General features: G+C 35.0%; 1 pseudogene; it reads left to right on the top strand.

Annotated features, from left to right (window-relative positions):
* The first annotated feature begins 6,807 nt into the window (after positions 1–6,807).
* LOC107136103 overlaps positions 6,808–7,833 on the top strand; it is a 7,575-nt pseudogene continuing 6,549 nt past the window's right edge.

Below are 7,833 nucleotides of genomic sequence, written 5' to 3'. Positions count from 1 at the left end.
TAGACAGCAAGTCCAAACAATGAAAGAATACTTTGAAAATGAATTACATAAGCAGATTCAAGAAGCAAAAATGAACTCTATCAGGAGATAGAGATTTTAAAAAAAATCAAACAGTAATCCTAGAAATGCAGGAAACCATAAATCAAATCAAAAACTCAAATGAGAATATTACAAATAGACTAGATCAAATAGAAGTCAGAACATCAGATAATGAAGACAAAGTTTATCAACTCGAAAAGACTATAGCCAATGAAGAAAGGATCCTAAGAAACCAAGAGCAAAACATCCAAGAGATATGGGATGTCATAAAAAAACCAAACGTAAGAGTCATTGGGATAGAAGGTATAGAGGTCCAAACCAAAGGAACGAGCAACCTATTGAATGAAATAATCTTAGAAAACTTTCCAGAAATGAAAGATGGAATGGACTGCCAAATTCTGGAAGCCTACAGGGCCCCAAACATACAAAACCGTAATAGACCAACTCCAAGACACATTATTATGAAGATATCCAACATACAGAACAAGGAGAGAATATTAAAAGCTACAAGAGAAAGGAGGCAGATTACATTCAGGGGTAAACCAATTAGGATAACAGCTGATTTTTCATCACAGACGTTGAAAGCCAGAAGATCCTGGAACAACGTATTTCAAACGCTGAAAAACAATGGATTCCAACCAAGAATATTGTATCCAGAAAAACTAAGTTTCAGGTTTGACAATGAAATTAAAATATTTCATGATAAACAAAAGTTAAAAGAATTCGTAGCCAGAAAACCAGCACTGCAAGGCATTTTGAGCAAAACACTACAAGAAGAGGAAATGAAAAGCAGCACCCAAAACTAAAAGTGGGAGGTAACTCAGTAAAGGGGGGGAAAATAACCAAAGAGGAAAAACAAGCCAAATTAAAATAAATAAACAAACAAACAAACAAACATGACTGGAAGTACAAACCATATATCAATAGTAACCCTAAACGTTAATGGCTTAAACTCACCAATCAAGCGGCATAGGCTAGTAACATGGATTAGAAAAACAGACCCAACAATATCTGCCTTCAGGAGACTCATCTGACAGGAAAAGACATACACAGGCTGAAGGTGAAAGGTTGGGAAAAATCATACCACTCGGAAGCAAGCAGGAGTGGCCATACTCATATCCAATAAAATCAACTTCAAACCTAAGTTAATCAAAAGGGATAAAGAAGGACACTATATACTGTTAAAAGGAACCATTCACCAATAAGACATAACAATTATCAATATGTATGCACCAAATAATGGTGTTGAAATGTTCATAAAACAAACTCTCCTCAATTTCAAGAATCAAATAGACCACAACACAATAATTATGGGTGACTTCAACACACCGCTCTCTCCATTGGACAGATCCTCCAAACAAAAGCTGAATAAAGAAACTATAGAACTCAATAACACAATCAATAACCTAGACTTAACTGACATATATAGAATATATCAACCATCATCAAGTGGATACACGTTCTTCTCAGCAGCACATGGATTCTTCTCAAAGATAGACCATATATTATGCCATAGGGCAACTCTTAGTAAATATAAAGGTGTGGAGATAATATCATGCATTATATCTGATCATAATGGAATGAAACTGGAAATCAATGATAAAAGAAGGAAGGAAAAATCCTGCATCACATGGAAAATGAACAATATATTACTGAATGATCAATGGGTTACAGAAGACATAAAGGAGGAAATCAAAAAATTCTTAGAGATAAGTGAAAATACAGACACAACATATCAGAATCTATGGGACACAATGAAAGCAGTTTTAAGAGGGAAATTCATTGCCTGGAGTTCATTCCTCAAAAAAAGAAAAAAAACAACAAATAAATGATCTCACACTTCATCTCAAAACCCTAGAAAAGGAAGAGCAAAACAACAGCAAAGGTAGCAGAAGGCAAGAAATAATTAAAATCAGAGCAGAAATCAACAAAATTGAAACAAAAGAAACCATGGAAAAAATTGACAAAACTAAAAGTTAGTTCTTCGAAAAAATAAATAAGATTGACAGACCCTTAGCCATGCTAACGAAGAGAGAGAACTCAAATTACTAACATACGGGATGAAAAAGGCAATATCACAACGGACACTACAGAAATACAGAAGATAATTAGAAATTATTTTGAAACCCTATATTCCAATAAAATAGAAGATAGTGAAGATATCGATAAATTTCTTAAGTCATATGATTTGCCCAGATTGAGTCAGGAAGATACACACAATTTAAACAGACCCATAACAAAGGAGGAAATAGAAGAGGCCATCAAAAGACTTCCAACCAAGAAAAGCCCGGGACCGGATGGGTATACAGCGGAGTTTTACAAAACCTTTAAAGAAGAGTTAATACCAATACTTTTCAAGTTATTTCAGGAAATAGAAAAAGAAGGAGTTCTTCCAAATTCATTCTATGAGGCCAAGATCACCCTGGTCCCGAAACCAGACAAAGACACTTCAAAGAAAGAAAACTACAGACCAATATCTCTAATGAACCTAGATGCAAAAATCCTCAGTAAAATTCTGGCGAATCGGATGCAAAAACATACCAAAAAAACTGTACACCATGATCAAGTAGGATTCATCTCTGGGATGCAAGGCTGGTTCAATATACAGAAATCAATAAATGTTATTCACTACATCAATAGATTTAAAGATAAGAACCATATGATCATCTCGATAGATGCAGAAAAAGCATTCGATGAAGTACAGCATCCCTTTATGTTCAAAACTCTAGAAAAACTAGGGATAACAGGAACTTACCTCAACATTGTAAAAGCTATCTATGCTAAGCCTCAGGCTAGCATCATTCTAAATGGAGAAAAACTGAAGGCATTCCCTCTAAAATCTGGAACAAGACAGGGATTCCCTCTCTCACCACTTCTATTCAATATAGTTCTCAAAATACTGGCCAGAGCAATTAGACAGACAAAATAAATTAAAGGCATAAAGATAGGAAAAGAAGAACTTAAATTATCACTATTTGTGGATGACATGATCTTATACCTAGCAGACCCAAAAGGGTCTACAAAGAAACTACTAGAGCTAATAAATAAATTTAGCAAAGTGGCAGGATATAAAATCAACATGCATAAATCAAAGGCATTCATGTATATCAGCAACAAATCTTCTGAAATGGAAATGAGGAAAACCACCCCATTCACAATATCCTCAAAAAAAAATAAAATACTTGGGAATCAACCTAACAAAAGAGGTGAAAGATTTATACAATGAAAACTACAGAACCCTAAAGAGAGAAATAGAAGAAGATCTTAGAAGATGGAAAAATATACCCTGTTCATGGATAGGCAGAACTAACATCATCAAAATGGCGATATCACCAAAAGTTCTGTATAGGTTTAATGCAATACCAATCAAAATCCCAACGGCATTTCTTGTAGAAATAGATAAAGCAAGCATGAAATTCATATGGAAAAATAAAAGACCCAGAATAGCAAAAACAATGCTAAGCAGGAAGTGTGAATCAGGCGGTATAGCGATACCAGACTTCAAACTATACTACAGAGCAATAGTAACAAAAACAGCATGGTACTGGTACCAAAACAGGCGGGTGGACCAATGGTACAGAATAGAGGACACAGAAACCAATCCACAAAACTACAACTATCTTATATTTGATAAAGGGGCTAAAAGCATGCAATGGAGGAAGGATAGCATCTTCAACAAATGGTGCTGGGAAAACTGGAAATCCATATGCAACAAAATGAAACTGAATCCCCTCCTCTCGCCATGCACAAAAGTTAACTCAAAGTGGATCAAGGAGCTAGATATCAAATCAGAGACTCTGCGTCTGATAGAAGAAAAAGTTGGCTCCGATCTACATATTGTGGGGTCGGGCTCCAAATTCCTTAATAGGACACCCATAGCACAAGAGTTAATAACAAGAATCAACAAATGGGACTTACTTAAACTAAAAAGTTTTCTCTCAGCAAGAGAAACAATAAGAGAGGTATAGGGAGCCTACATCCTGGGAACAAAATTTTTACTCCTCACACTTCAGATAAGAGCCCTAATATCCAGAGTATACAAAGAACTCAAAAAATTAAACAATAAGATAACAAATAACCCAATCAACAAATGGGCCAAGGACCTGAACAGACACTTCTCAGAGGAGGACATACAATCAATCAACAAGTACATGAAAAAATGCTCACCATCTCTAGCAGTCAGAGAAATGCAAATCAAAACCACCCTAAGATACCATCTCACTCCAGTAAGATTGGCAGTCATTATGAAGTCAAACAACAAGTGCTGGCGAGGATGTGGGGAAAAGGGTACACTTGTACATTGCTGGTGGGACTGCAAATTGGTGCGGCCAATTTGGAAAGCAGTATGGAGATTCCTGGGAAAGCTGGGAATGGAACCACCATTTGACCCAGCTATTCCCCTTCTTGGACTATTCCCTGAAGACCTTAAAAGAGCGTACTATAGGGATACTGCTACATCGATGTTCATAGCAGCACAATTCACAATAGCTAGACTGTGGAACCAACCCAGATGCCCTTCAATAGATGAATGGATAAAAAAATTGTGGCATTTATACACAATGGAGTATTACTCAGCACTAAAAAATGACAAAATCATGGCATTTGCAGGGAAATGGATGGCATTAGAGCAGATTATGCTAAGTGAAGCTAGCCAATCCCTAAAAAAACAAATGCCAAATGTCTTCTTTGATATAAGGAGAGCAACTAAGAACAGAGCAGGGAGGAAGAGCATGAGAAAAAGATTAACATTAAACAGGGATGAGAGGTGGGAGGGAAAGGGAGAGAGAAGGGAAATTGCATGGAAATGGAAGGAGACCCTCATTGTTATACAAAATTACATATAAGAAGATGTGAGGGGAAAGGGAAAAAAAAAAACAAGGGAGAGAAATGAATTACAGTAGATGGGGTAGAAAGAGAAGATGGGAAGGGAGGGGAGGGGGGATAGTAGAGGATAGGAAAGATAGCAGAATACAACAGTCACTAGTATGGCAATTATGTAAAAACGTGGATGTGTAACCGATGTGATTCTGCAATCTGTATTTGGGGTAAAACTGGGCGTTCATAACCCACTTGAATCTAAAGTATGAAATATGATATGTCAAGAGCTATGTAATGTTTTGAACAACCAATAATAAAAAAAGAAAGAAAAGAGAAAAATAATTCAATATAAAAAGAGTTGGATATACAGTAGTGTTTCAATAGGACAGAATGTTTAAACACTTTTTAAAAAAGTGTAAATAATAAGAACAAACCAATTGTTCTTTATTTTCTTAAATATATTGATGCAAAATTATTGCCTGTCTGTCATAGTCTGATTGTACTGTTTTAACAAAATACTTAAGATGGAGTAATTTATAAAGAACAGAAACAGATTTCCTGTGGTTCTGGAGGCTAGGAAGTCCAAAATCCAGGGTCTGACTTTTCTGGTGAGGGTGCAGTTTCTGCTTCCAAAGTGGTGCCTTACACCCTGTGTTCTCACAGGGCAGAAAAGTGAAAGAGAGAGAATTCAGTCTCTCAAGGGCTCTTCTCTTATGATTTAATTACCTCAAATTTATTATTGGATTTCATCACATAAATTTTGGAGACACATTTAGATCACAGCACTGTCTTTCATTATTTTTTTAAGAGTTCTACCTTCTCTTATAAATTCTGATAAAATAAGCCTACCTTTGCTCTTAATCTGAAATGCTTTACTTTTTTTTATTCATGTTTTAAATACAAATTCCATAATCTCTACAATTTTGGCTATGTCAAAAATTTCTTGCCATGTTACCATGGTCTGCTACAGAAAGAATTGTCTTCTATTTTGTCTCTTTCTTTTCCTTTTGTTCATAATCTTTCTCTTCTCCTTTCTGCCTTTTTCCCTTTTACTACCTCTCCTTCTCTCTCTTATTTATTCATAAATCTATTTGTATGCTTCTATCTTTTTCATTATCTTTTTCCCTTTTTCATGTTTTGAATTAATTTTCCTACTTCTTTTTTTAATTAAAAATGAGTCATATAAATGGCACAGTATCTTATAAATCACACAAAGTTGATAAGACAGGATTATGGCCCATATCAACTTATATTCTTGAATAGTAAGTCCCCACCCCCAAACAGCTTTTCTAGAAATAAAAAACATTAAAATTATGTCAAATGAAAATTTCCACCAAGACAACAAAAATGAACAATATTATTTTGAATAATGCTAGATAATTTTTAGAAAAACAAGATTACTAACATTTACTTTTGTATTTTAGAGTCCCATGCAAATATTTTATTAAATTCATTTAACAGTGTAATTTATTCACCAACTCTAAATTTTGTGTACTGCTTAAAATCAAATGTTTGATTCCACTAGAAGAGTCTTGTTAAGCCAATTTTCTATTTTGCCCTTTCATGTAAAGGAGCCACCTATGAGTATTATCACACACATATTATGTAAAAGACTTTAGTTCTATTTTCTAACATAACAGGTTGTCAAAAAACGTGAAGGGTTTAAGAGTCTACCCTATTTGCAAGCTCAGAATTTAGACTATAGACTCATAAAGAATTTGGCCTTTGTCCTGAGTTCCTTGAATGGAGTCCTAAAACCCTTAGAATTTCTTGAGTAATAGGGACATCTGATGACAAACGATGGGGCCCTTTACAGTTTTAGAATGAAGGTCAGCAGAAAAGCCAGCCTGACCTCTAGGGTGAATGAGAATTTGGAGACTGGGTTCATTCATGTGGCCAGTGATTTAACAAATATTGCATATGTACATAAAGCCATAATAAAACCTCAGGATGCTGAAAGCTCACTGGAGCTTCCTGATTGGTGAACGCATTGATATGCTGGAAAGGTGATATCCTCTGACTGTGGGAGATGACACAAAAGCTCTGTCTCCCTGCCAGACCTTGCCATTTAGAGTCTCTTCATTTGTCTTATGGTGATATATATATATATAATAAAACTGTTATAAGAATAGGATTTCCCAGCAACTTGGGAGGCTGAGACAGAAAGATTATAAGTTTGAGACCAGCCTTAGCAACTTAGTGAGACCCTGTCTCAAAATAAATAAATAAATAGATAGATAAATAAATAAATAAGTAAAAAGGGCTGGGAATGTAGCTCAGTGGTAAAGTGCCCTTTGGTTCAATCCTCAGTTCAAACAAACAAAAAGAATAGTATAAAAATAGTATTTTCCTGAGTCCTGTGGGTGGTTCTAGCAACACGTTGAACTTGAGGGAGGCAATGGGGACTCCTGGATTAGTGCCTAGATTAGTACTCCAGGTACTTATAGGCAACTGGGTACCCCTAAGTCTTGCAGCTGGCCTTAGAGGTAAGAGCAGTCTTGTGGCAAACTAAGCCCCAAACCTGTGGAGTCTGATGCTAACTTACTGTCAAAACTGGATTTCAATATATCCAATTGTTATTAACCATTGTGATGGAATTATAGTAGTACACAATTGAATAAATAAGTAATTTTCATAGACTAAGTTGGAAGGACATTTCTAGCTGCCTTTACTGGGCAAACATAGGAAGCAGTAACTGAGAAATATATTTCTAGTAGAAACAGAAAAAAGTAAAGAGAAATCTAAATTCTTCTCTTTTTAGAAAGCATTATTCCACTTATGTATGATGTGTCAAGTGCATTCTACTGTCATGTATAACTAATTAGAATAAATAAAAAAGCATCCTATTAAAATTAAAAAAAATAAATACATAAAAATAATAAATGCCATCTTATTCCCTTAAGCATTTTCACAGTATTTTCAGTTCAGAAACATACAACACGATCTTAGTTTTTTTTTTTTTTTTTTTTTTTTTTT

This window comes from Marmota marmota, unplaced genomic scaffold (genome assembly GCF_001458135.2).
Source record: "Marmota marmota marmota unplaced genomic scaffold, marMar, whole genome shotgun sequence".
Taxonomy (NCBI): Eukaryota; Metazoa; Chordata; class Mammalia; order Rodentia; family Sciuridae; genus Marmota; species Marmota marmota.
This window is presented reverse-complemented; position numbering and strand designations above follow the sequence as displayed.